This window comes from Canis lupus, chromosome 5, assembly GCF_048164855.1.
Source record: "Canis lupus baileyi chromosome 5, mCanLup2.hap1, whole genome shotgun sequence".
NCBI classification, from domain to species: domain Eukaryota; kingdom Metazoa; phylum Chordata; class Mammalia; order Carnivora; family Canidae; genus Canis; species Canis lupus.
The window spans coordinates 44866652-44879660 of record NC_132842.1 but is presented as its reverse complement, the minus strand read 5'-3'; the positions used below and the strand labels follow the sequence as shown (position 1 = coordinate 44879660).

The following is a 13009-nucleotide window of genomic DNA, read 5'->3' as shown; positions in this document are numbered from 1 at the left end:
ACTCATTCAGTGCGACTTTAATTTCCCTATTGAGTATCAGTGATCTTTTACTCAGAAAAAAAAAAAAAAAGCTTTCATGGCTTAAAAAAAGAATTGAAAATAATTGATCTGGAAGATAAATTATATACCCAGAACATTATAGGCTCAATACATGTTTGTTGAATGATGAACAAATGAATGGATTAAAAAACAATGAATAGATTTTCAGAAACAAGAGTTATAAGAGAATATCTAGTTCTTTCCACCTATTGCCTTTGTTCACAGAAAGATAGGCTGCAGGAAAAGGTTATATGAATAATGGGTGTTTGTTTTGCTTTTATTTCTACTTTCCAATAATCCAGAGAGGGGCAGACAGCAAGTATGTAAGAGAAGAGGGAGAGAGAGGATAGAGAGATGACAGGAGGGAGAATGGGGAGGGAAGAAGTGAAGAAAAAAGGTGATCTTTTTCTCCACTCATCAATCTCTTCCTCATTGCTGAGTTAGTTCCCAGGGTACAATCTGAAGATCAGACACCAGAAACCCCCTTCTCAGTCTCTTCACAACTCAATCCCTCAATCTTTGAGTTATTCTGTTTTTTTTTTTTTTTAAGGATTTTATTTATTTATTTGTTCCTGAGAGACGCGAGGCAGAGACACAGGCAGAGGGAAAAGCAGGCTCCCTGTGGGGAGCCCAATACGGACTTGATCCCGGGACTTCAGGATCACACCCTGGGCTGAAGGCAGGTGCTCAACCGCTGAGCCATCCAGGCACTCCGAGTTATTCTGTTCTTGATGCCCCCTGGAAACTTGGGTTTGTGTTAGTGTGGAGAACCTTGCCACACCCCATTCATCTCCCCAGATGACCTCTGGCCAGTCCTTACAACTCCCTTAAACACAAGTTAGGAGTACTTCCCCATGACAGGGCCACACTGTTCTTCAGGAGCCAAGGGCCTTCAGGAACTGTCCCTACCATTCATGTTCTACTTATTGATGTCCTTCAAGCACAATTAGCTTGTAGGCTCTTTTCTTTTGGGCAATCCAGCTAGCCTGCCATATACTTTTTTTTTTTTTTTAAGTATTTGTTTTAATTCTAGTTAGTTGACATACAGTGTTATACTAGTTTCAGGAATTGCACAATATAGTGATTCAATAATTCCGTACATCACCCAGTGCTCATCACAACAAATGCCATCCTAATCCCCATCACCTATTTCACCCACCCATCCCCTCCCCACTGGTAACTATCATTTCATTATAATTAAGAGTCTGTTTCTTTATTTATCTCTCTCTCTTTTTTCTTTTTGCTCAATTGTTTTGTTTCTTAAATTCCACACATGAGTGAAATCATATGGTATTTATTTTTCTGTGACTGATTTATCTCACTTAGCATAATACTCTCTAGCTCCATCCGTGTCATTGCAAATGGCAAGATTTCGTTCTTTTTTTTTATAGCTGACTAATATTCCATTGTGGTCTATCTATCTATCTATCTATCTCACATCATTTTCATCCATTAATCTATCAATGGATACTTGGGCTGCTTCCATATTTTGGCTATTGTAAATAATGCTGCTATAAACATATGAGTACATGTATCCTTTTGAATTTGTGTTTTTGTATTCTTTGGGTAAATACCCAGTAGTGGGGTTGCTGGATCATAGGGTAATTCTATTTTTAACTTCTTGGAGACACTCCATACTGTTTTCTAGAGGGGCTGCATCAGTTTGCATTCCCACCAATGGTGCAGGAGGATTCCTTTTTTGCCACATCCTTGCCAACACCTGTTGTTTCCCATGTTGTTGGTTTAGCCTTTCTGACAAGTGTGAGGTCCTGCTACATACTTATATAATCCTTGATGTTATGTCAACCAAAGAGGAAAACATTGGAGAATCCTGGGAGCCTTTTATTCCAAAAATGATTAACTAAATTGAATGTAATCTTTGCCTAATAATATTTGCCTGGACTCATTTTATTCAAGGTGATTGAACAAATTAAATTCTATTTATATGAGAGTGGTGAGTTACCTGAAGTATTATCAATACTATCTGCTTTAACTTTCTCTTTAAGGCTATTTTTCTGGTTCTTTCACTGGTAGGTATATACAGTTTCCAACTTCAATAGAAACTTTTCTTCTCTTTAGAAAAAAAACTACATAATTTTCTTTAAAGTTAATATTAATATGGATTTCAAACCCATTCATATGGTAATTCCACCATTCACATTTGTGGCTATAATTGGGAATCTTACATTATTTGATCTAAGAATAATCAAAATGAATTGGGCTATGGTCAGATCACAGTGGGTTTTCATCACATGCAACACCAAAATCAAATGGGGTAATTTAATACTGCCTAATGTAATATTCAATATTCATGGAGTACTTCTCTTGATTTCCTCAGATGAAGGTAATATTCTCTTTAAAGACAAACATGAATAAAGAAACCACCACAGATGCTATTGCATATCAATTTTAACACCTGGAAATTCTTACCATATGTGAACAGCTTTTCAAAGACATTCATTCACTCATTCACTCATTCATTCATTCTATAACCATTTGTAGAGTGCCTATTAGGCACTATGTTGGGTTCTGAGAATATAAAAGCAAATAAAAACAAAACAAGAAATGATCGGTTCCTTAATGATTATTTGACTGGAAAAGAAATGGGGATAGAGATGTGGAGAAGAGGTGGTGAAGCAAATAAAATTATGAAATAGTGGGGAACATGTTCTGATCGAGGTAGAGCTAGTGTGCAGTGGGCATCTGGGGTGAGGCAAGCATATGGAAATAAGGGATGAGATTCAAGAAAACTTCCTAGAGCAATTGAATCTGAAAAATAGTAAGAATCAGGCAAAGGGAGGCTGCAAGGATATTCCAAATGTGGGCAGGAAGTGCAAAGATCCTTTTGAAGAAGTGAGGACAAGCAACCTGTGGTCCCAGAATTGTAGGGGCTTAGTGTAAACTGGAGATTACAACGAGAGGTGGAGAGTGGTAAGAGATGAGGCTGGAGACGTGAGTAGATTTTTTTTTTTTTTTGAACTCATTTTTTTTTTTTTATTGGTGTTCAATTTACTAACATACAGAATAATACCCAGTGCCCGTCACCCATTCACTCCCACCCCCCGCCCTCCTCCCCTTCTACCACCCCTAGTTCGTTTCCCAGAGTTAGCAGTCTTTACATTCTGTCTCCCTTTCTGATATTTCCCACACATTTCTTCTCCCTTCCCTTATTTTCCCTTTCACTATTATTTATATTCCCCAAATGAATGAGAACATATAATGTTTGTCCTTCTCCGACTGACTTACTTCACTCAGCATAATACCCTCCAGTTCCATCCACGTTGAAGCAAATGGTGGGTATTTGTCATTTCTAATAGCTGAGTAATATTCCATTGTATACATAAACCACATCTTCTTTATCCATTCATCTTTCGTTGGACACCGAGGCTCCTTCCACAGTTTGGCTATAGTGGCCATTGCTGCTAGAAACATCGGGGTGCAGGTGTCCCGGCGTTTCATTGCATTTGTATCTTTGGGGTAAATCCCCAACAGTGCAATTGCTGGGTCGTAGGGCAGGTATATTTTTAACTGTTTGAGGAACCTCCACACAGTTTTCCAGAGTGGCTGCACCAGTTCACATTCCCACCAACAGTGTAGGAGGGTTCCCTTTTCTCCGCATCCTCTCCAACATTTGTTGTTTCCTGCCTTGTTAATTTTCCCCATTCTCACTGGTGTGAGGTGGTATCTCATTGTAGTTTTGATTTGTATTTCCCTGATGGCAAGTGATGCAGAGCATTTTCTGTGAGTAGATTTTGTATCATAAAATGCCTGTAGGCAATTGTAATGAATTAAACAATAGCCCCCTGGAATTCATGCCTACTTGGAACCTCAGAATGCAAAGTGTCTGCAGATGTTAAGGGTCTCAAGATGAAGTCATCCTGGTAGAGGGTGGGCTCTAGATCTCATGGCTGTTGTTGTAGTAAGAAGAGGACTCAGAGGGATCCCTGGGTGGCGCAGCGGTTTGGCGCCTGCCTTTGGCCCAGGGCGCAATGCTGGAAACCTGGGATCGAATCCCACGTCGGGCTCCCGGTGCATGGAGCCTGCTTCTCCCTCTGCCTGTGTCTCTGCCTCTCTGTCTCTCTCTGTGTGACTATAATGAATAAATAAATAAAATCTTAAAAAAAAAAAGAAGAGGACTCAGAGAGACACACAAAAAAGAGTGCCATGTGAAGATGGAGGTGGAGTTTGGAGTGATGCAGTTCAAGTCAAAGAATGCCACAGATAGCTTGAGTCACCAGATTCTAGAAAAAAAGCAAGGAAGAATTTTTCCTAGAGATTTCAGAGGGAACATGGCCCTGCTAAACATCTTGATTTTGGATCTCTAGCCTCCAGAACTGTGAAAACATGAATCTCTGTTGTTTTATGCTACTAAAGTTGGGGTAATTTTTATGGCAGCCTGGGAACCTAATACAATCATATGAAGTAGTTGTTTTTTTTTTTTTTTTAATATTTTATTTATTTATTTAGGATAGTCACAGAGAGAGAGAGAGAGAGAGAGAGAGGCAGAGACACAGGCAGAGGGAGAAGCAGAGGGAGAAGCAGGCTCCATGCACCGGGAGCCTGACGTGGGATTCGATCCCGGGTCTCCAGGATCGCGCCCTGGGCCAAAGGCAGGCGCCAAACCGCTGCGCCACCCAGGGATCCCATATGAAGTAGTTGTAAATGGGAATCTTATGTTGTTTGACCCAAGGATAATGACATAACTGATATCTATGAGTCAGGTATCAGTCTTGACATATCCTTTGAAAAGATTTAAGTAAAGAAGTAATATTATCAAATTGGTACTTTAAAAAGGTCTCTCTGGCTGCAGTGTAGAAGATGGACGAGATGAGAGAAAGACTGAATGTAGGGATGCATTGGGAGGATCTAGAAAATGTAGGCTTTACTGAGAAGTGAGAGAGGAAAATGAAGAGAAGTGGTTAGATTTGTGAATTATTAGATAGGTAGAACTGATAGAACTTGATCACTCTTTTCAATTTTGTTTATTTATTTATTTTAAACTTTACTTAAGTAATTTCTACACCCAGCGGGGGACTTGAATTCACTACACTGAGAGAGATCAAGAGCCACATGCTCTTCCGACTGAGCCAGCCAGACAACCTGATCACTTTTTTTTAGATATGAGGGTTTGTGAAGAGTAAAAAGTCAAGAATTGATACTCAATATACAGTCTAACTTTCCCACAACCTGGAGATCACGACCTGAGCCAAAACCAAGAGTCAGATGCTTCACCAACTGAGCCACCCAGGCACCCCCAAAATAATTTCACTTAGACATAATCAAGACTTTGTCTAACTTTCAGTCTATAAAAAAAAATTTAAAAAGAAAGAAAAGGGGAACAAGTTAAGTAAAACTACAAGGAAACAACCAAATACAAATCTAGAATATACTGTAGGACAAACAACCTGACTTTTCAACAAATAAATGGCATGGGGAAGGCAGGATGGGAGAAGATAAGAGAGGACTTTTATAAATTAAGTGAGAATTAAGAGACAGAACAACAGAAATGCAACGCACTAGATGTCGTTTGGATTCTGATTCAAACAAACCAAAAGTAAAAGAATATTTTTTAAGATTTTATTTATTTGAGTGTGTATGTGCACAAGAGAGGGGGAGAGAGAGAGACAGAGGGAGGGAGAGAAAGAGAGAGAATGAGCAGGGGAAGAGGCAGAGGGAGAGGGAGAAGCAGACTCTCCGCTGAGCAGGGAGCTTGCCATGGGGCTCAATCCCAGGACCTGGGATCATGGCCTGAGGTGAAGGCACACACTTAACCGACTGAGCCAACCAGGTGCCCCTAAAGGATATTTTTTAAACAATCAGGATTTTTTTTTTTAAGATTTTATTTATTTACTCATGAGAAACAGAGAGAGTTAGAGTGTACACAGGCAGAGGGAGAAGCAGGCTCCATGCAGGGAGCTGGATGTGGGACTCGATCCCTGGTCTCCAGGATCACACCCCGGGCTGAGGGTGGCGCCAAACTGCTGAGCCACCGGAGCTGCCCAGGAATTTTTTTTTTTTTTTTTTTTTTTTTAGGTATGATAACATGGCTGCTTATTTATTTATTTATTTATTTATTTATTTATTTATTTATTTTTATTTTTTTGATAACGTGGCTGTTTAAAGAAAAATGAACCTTATCTGTAAGAGATACACAGTGAGCTACTTACAAATGAAATGTTATGAAATCTGAGATTTGCTTTAAAATATTCTAGCAAAATAAAAGTGGAAAGATAGATGAAACAAGAATGAAAAATTAATTGTCAAAGCTAGGTCGTAGGTACATAGGATTCATTCTACTATTTTCTCTATTTTTGTAATATTTGAAAATTTTCATAATAAAATTGTTTTCAAATAATGAAAAAAGCAGTAAGTCTGGACAATTTTTTTTTATTTTATTTATTTATTCATGAGACACACAGAGAGGCAGAGACATAGGCAGAGGGAGAAGCAGGCTCCCTGCCAGGAGCCAGATGCCAGACTCAATCCTAGGACCCTGGGATTATGGCCTGAGCCAATGGCAAATGCTCAACCATTGAGCCACCCAGGTGCCCCAATGCTACAGCTAAATTCCTTCTAACCTTCAAATGACAGATAATTCCTAGGCTTATCAAACTATTCTGGAATACATAAAACATGAAATTCTTCACAAGTTTTACAAATACAGCATAGTCCTACAAAAACAAACAAACAAACAAAAAAAACAGAACAATAAAGGAATTTCATTTTATAGGTTCAAAATTTTAAAATAAAATGCTAGTAATTTAAATTTAGCAAGGCAATTTTTAAAAATACAGACATAATGAAACAAATGAAAAGATTTCCTCAATAAATAATGCATTGTCAAGTGTCAAATTTCCTAAAATTATTTTGTAAATTTAATTCAATACAAATTTTTTTCTTTTAACTGGATCCTAGAATTTGCATGGAAGAATAATATAAGGAAAAAGCCAAGAAAAGCATTAAAAGAGAGAGAAAGAACAACAGTGTGGGAAAACTTGCCTATTCAATATTGGAATACAGCATAAAGCTAATATAAAATTAAATCCAAATTGTACCAGTGAAGGAACAAAATTTAAAAATAGATACAGTATAAATGAAAATTTAATGCATAGCAAAGGTGATAATTCAATTCACTGAGGAAAGGCTGAATTACTTAATAAATACTGTTGGTGCAATTGGGAAAAGACTAGAATGAATTCTGTATTTTATATTTAAAAATAAATTCTGGTTGGATTAAAGGCATAATTGTAAATGATAAAATCTTGTAAGAAAATGTAGGCATTTACATGAGCCATCATCGAAGGGTATGAAGGACTTTAAACAAGCCTAGAAACCCCAAAACAGTAGCAGAAAATGTAAACATATAAAAATAAAAAAATACTTTGTAGCAAGAAAATAGCATAAATAAGTGAAAAAATAATAAATTAGGAAACATTCATAAAACATCATAAATCCAAATAACCAACAAATCAAGTGTTTTGATTCATTGCTAGTCAGTGAAATGCAAATTAAACAACAATAAGATCTCACTTTTCACTCATGTGATGAGTGAAACATTAAACATTAAAAGAATCAATAGTGTCCTTTACTATTGGGAATTAGTGGAAATGTTTCATACACTGTTGGAGAAACATGAATTTCACGCTTTGGACAACAGTCTAGTAACATCTATCTTATCAGGTTGACTCAGAAAAAAATTTTAAGTAGTGGGCCTAGGTGAATAGGAAGCTACTGAACTTTGTGAGATAATATATAACATTAATCTAAACTTAATAAGAACAGTGTATTAGTTTCCTATTGTTGCTGTAATATATTACCACAAACTTAGCAGCTTAGAACAACCAGATCTATTATCTTGTAGTTCTGGAGGTCACAAATCTGAAATGGGTCTCATGGATTAAATCAAGGTGTTGCAGCCTGTGTTCTTTCTAGAGGCTCTAGAGGGGAATCCATGATACAGTGTCATAAACTGAGGAGTATGACAAGTTCAATTCAGTATATGTGGTGTCACACAAATATAAATATCTCATTCTTCAAAATACCAATCCCATTGTCAGTAATTTTTTAATAGAAAAAAATGTATCAGTATAGAGGATATATGAACAAGACTGTTTATTGAAGCATTTTTTTTGTAATAGCAAAAAATTAAGACTTGAATTGTACATCCATTCACAGAATGGTTGAATTACAGTCTATCCATATAATAGAATATTATGCAGCTATTGAGAAAATTAGTTAGAATTATATATATTGACTTGGAAATACTGTCCATGAAACATTAAGTGAAAAATACAAGTTGCAAAATACTGGGCATTTTCCCATTTATTGTAAAAAATATGTAAGTAAGGAGAATGAAAAAATTCTAACATATTAATACTTCTATGTCCATGTCTAGTAGGAAGAGAAATCATATCAGATTTATGAAATGGAGAAAGCTAAACATACAATAACAATGAACTAGGTATCAGTCGGTTAACTAGAATGGGCTAACTAGGTACCTAAAATTGAACTTGAAGATCTCTAAGTGAGAGTGTGTGATGAATCTGGTTCTGCAACTGTTGAAAAAACTGCAAGCCTGATTCAGCCACTGCCTGGGGCCACAGGTACAACTGCAGGGGTGAAAAAGCTTTTGAGGGTGGTGTGAGCAATCCTCAGCCAGTGGGCTAACAAATGGAAAACAACTAGGATCCTAACAGGAAGCCAGAGAGCAACGTTACAATCCCACCATCACAAAACAGGGAGTAGGCTGGAGCTAAGACACAAGGGCTTATTAACTAGCACAGGATATTTGCACGTGATTGTGTGGCCTTGAAGATAAGCTGTGAATGATTCAAATCAACTAGTTCACATGAACAGTGGTCACCTCAGAGTTAAGAAGAGACAGATCTTTCAAAAAAGAAAAAAAATTAGTAACAACTCCCATGTACTGTTTGATGAAATAGAATGTGTGTGTACGATTTATGTAACAATTTTTAAAGTCCCACAAACGGGGGTGGGGTGGTGCAGCTGGATAAACCTCCAAATCTTGATTTGGGTTCAGGTCCTGATCTGAGGTCAGGAGATCAAGCCTTGCCTCTAGCTATGGCTCTGCACCCACCAGAGCCTGCTTAGGACTCTCTCTCCTTCTGCTCCAACCCCATCCCCCCACCTCCCACCATCTCTCTCCGTCTTAAATAAAATAAATAAGTCTTTAAAAAAAAAAAAAAAGAAACACAACAAACCACAGAACCAATGAAGCATAAAAATAAAGAAAAGCTTAAATCTGAAGTAGAAATATCCACCCTGAGGTGTGTGCTAGGAAGAAAATAGCTCTGGCATTACACAGAGCTCTAGTGTCCTTGGACCTTAGAGGTAGCTGCTCAAAGGACCAGTTTGCACTGCTAAATATACAGCTAAATGTAGGTATTGGCTTACTATTTTTTAATTAAAAAAATTTTTTTTTACCCCTGTATAGCCGCCTTCAGTGCTCACAGCCCACCAGTGAGGAGGCTGGGCAGTGGTTCAGGGCTGCACGCTCCTCTGGCATTGATATAGTATGAGGGGCCAACAGAGAAAGGCCTGCCATCAATCCATCACTATTCTCTTGCACTGGCTTTTATTTATTTATTTATTTATTTATTTTTATTTTTGCTTTTTTTTTTTTTGCACTGGCTTTTAAAAGCATTTCTACAAATGTGACAACTTCATGATCTGCTGAATCTGGATGATGGGCACATGAAAGTTCATTTTATTGTTTACTTTACTTTTTTTTAAAAGATTTTATATATTTATTCATGAGAGACACACACACAGAGAGAGAGAGAGAGAGAGAGAGGCAGAGACACAGGCAGAGAGAGAGAAGTAGATTCCATGCAGGGAGCCCAATGTGGGACTTGATCCTGGGACTCTAGGATCACGCCCAGGCTGAAGGCAGGTGCTAAACCGCTGAGCTACCCAGGGATCCCCTGTTCACTTTACTTTTGTGTAGATCGATGTTTTTTCAGCATAAATACTGAAATAAAATATTCTGGTATAATCACAGCTTATTTTACAACCAGAGCCATGAAAAGAAGAAAATAGGTCTATTTTTCCTAACTCCAAGAGGATCTGACAATTCTTTTATGCTTGTTTGAATTAATTACAATAGATCAGTTACAATGTTGATGAAGAAATTAAAATTGAACTTCCTGTAACAATGAGGAAATAAAATTTCTCAAAACAAACAAGTAAAACAAGCATTATTGTCTCAAAATTAAGGGTAATATAACAATAAACCATTATAGTTAAAAATAAAAATGTAACTGTTGAACTTCTTAAATGCACACTAGCCAGGAATCAATTTCATCATGATAAGAAACATAATCTGTCAAGGAGGGATCTTCACCCCAACTTGGCTAATGTTTACATTTTTTAGTGTCCTCAACACATCTGATTGGTTAATGGAGTCCATCTTTGATCTTTATCTCTGTATCAAGCTGCAATGGCCTGCTCAGAGTTTTGAAACCTTAAAATGTCCCTGTCAACATCTCATCTGTCCATGATTCCTATTATTGAAACATATGGCACCTCTGGTACAATCTGGAATTCGATTTGATCAAGGCTGACTCAAAGAGATTTGAGCTTATGGAAATTTTTCTATTTTTTCTGCTCCAGGTGTGTAACTTTGAGAACCTAAGAGTGAGAAGGCTTGGAAGAGATTACTACTATGTGAGGGCAGTTGCCCTCTCTTAAATATTCCACACAGCTCCTGCAGGATCATCAGGAGATCTGGCAGCAGTGGGATTTAGTGTAAATAATATGTGTGCCAACAAGAAAGAAGTGGGTTCTGATCAAGCTCCAGAACCATCTCTTCCTGAGTGTGGAAGGCAGACCTGGCTGTGAAATTCCCTAGAGTTTTCAGACTCTGGAATGTGGAGTCTTCAAAAGGGAGCTACTGAAGTTCCTACTAAATGGGAAACGAAGTCAAGGTCTTCTGAGGTTAAAGAGTCGTTTGTAGGGCAAGAGAATCAAGGAAAGTGGTAAAAGTTTGAAATAGTTTCTGTGAGGAATAGGAGAAACATAGTACAAAGCATTTACTGAAGGACTTTGGCATTGTGAGGATGGATAAGCTGAGGTTAGATCATTTTATTGCATGATGTTCTTAGTAACTTGCATTCGAGGGCTGAGAAGAGGGATGGATGAATATGATGATGGGAGGCAAAGGGGCAAAGGTGCTGAGATCATTGATGACACAATGATTGAGCTGATACAACCTGGGGTCTAGGCTGAGTTAAAAAAGGAGAGAAAACAGAAGGCCAGGAAAGTTAGTGGGAAACACAGGAGGCGGTCCCTGGGGACTTGGCTGGTCAAAGGTCAAGTGAAGGAGTAAGAGTGGGAGAGGCAGAAGGTTGTGATCAGTGAGCAATTTACCAGAATTCAGTATATCAGAGGTGGAGCACATAGACGTGCAAAGATCCCCAGGTGTGCCTATGGGAGGAGGTAGTTGTTATGGGATAAAGGTCATTGTACACATCAAGCCACCATGAAGCTACAGTGTGGGATGACTAATCCATATGGCTGTTAACACTGATGACAGATAGCAAAGAAAAAGTCTGGCCTGAATTTAGGAGAGAATACTGAAATATTGATAGATAACTGGCTGCTTTTGTTTGGGAATATCCATTCCAGCCTCTACTCTCTATCTGTTGCCTTCTGGCACCCTGTTTGCTTGTTCTCTGCATATTTCCCACCACACCTACATCTCCTCACCCCATTTCATCCACAAAAAAAATTCTCCCCTCAGAGGCCACTTGTCATAAATTAAGAGAGAGCAATTGAAAGGTCCTGGACATAAATCTCTCATTAATTCAAAAGAGAAAGAAGTGAAAACAACAATAATATATAAGGAAGATGAATGGTTTATCATAATGAGTCAAGAAATCAGGACATTTATTGCAGGTTTAGTTTATGCTTAGCTTAGGGTTCAAGTGTATAGGTTTTGCAGTTCAGCAGTCCAAAGACCAAGTCTGCCACTTAATAGCTGCCTGAACAGGGCAAATATTACTTTATCTCACAAAATACCTCCTACTGCATAGAGTTGCTATGAAGATTAAATGAGACGTATCTTGTAAAGTATAAAATACTTAGCATAATCTACGCTCAGTCCAGCTGGCTATTATTACCATTCTTCTCCTTCCTGTGCCCTGAAGCATTTTTCTCACAGGTTCCTCTTTCCTCATTCTAGAATGATGAGAAATCCATCCACATCTAGTGTTTGTCAGAGAATGTAATGTGATGGATCCATCTTATTCCAACTCAGGGCTGTGTCTTCTCTTCCTAGCTTGCGGTTTGGTTGACAGCTGAGATCCACCATGGAAATTGGCAAATACTTACAAAATGGAGGAGGGGGTTGGTGACCTTCGTGAGATAGGCAGTCTATTCACCAGCACACTGCTGCCCTTGGGTTTCAGCTTGCCTGTTCCCTTCTCAGATCTGTAGCTGACCTGCTGGGCAGCTCTTAGCCCATTCCCAGCCTCTTGCAAGCTTTCATCCAGTGAGATTCCCCTGGCCTGAGATGGTACCTTCTCCTGCTCCCACAGTCTCTAGCACCCTCTGACTGGTGGGCTCTGTGAAGGATTGCAATCGCCAGAACTTCCATTTTTCACAGCTCTTCCTATTTTGTTGTCTCTACAGTGTTTACACAGGAGACTATGACACCTCCAGTATTACCCAGCTCCTGCCTAGTTTGTATCATGGAATTTGAATGTTTTTATTTTATTTATTTATTTATTTATTTATTTATTTATTTATTTATTTATTGAATTTGAATGTTTTTAAAAAGTGAAAGAAGAGAGGACTAGGAGAGAAGATGCTGGCTTCCTCTAACCATGTGGAGGAAGTTTGGGTGTGTAAGGTTTCTCATTGCTACCATCTTTTATTTCTTCATTCAGGACAAGAGAAAGGGCTTTACTACTACCTGACCTCTGTCTGACCCATGAGTGCTGCTGTTTTC

The 13009-nt window shown here is 38.3% G+C and overlaps 1 long non-coding RNA gene and 1 other non-coding gene across 2 annotated transcripts in view; both read right to left on the bottom strand.

Annotated features, from left to right (window-relative positions):
* The window catches only part of LOC140632964 (uncharacterized), a 72068-nt gene that overhangs the window by 16115 nt on the left and 42944 nt on the right, over positions 1 to 13009 (bottom strand). The window lies entirely within an intron of this gene.
* LOC140634547 (small nucleolar RNA SNORA42/SNORA80 family) lies at positions 9484 to 9620 on the bottom strand. The gene has a single exon (XR_012031986.1). It is a non-coding gene; the product is annotated as a small nucleolar RNA SNORA42/SNORA80 family (small nucleolar RNA).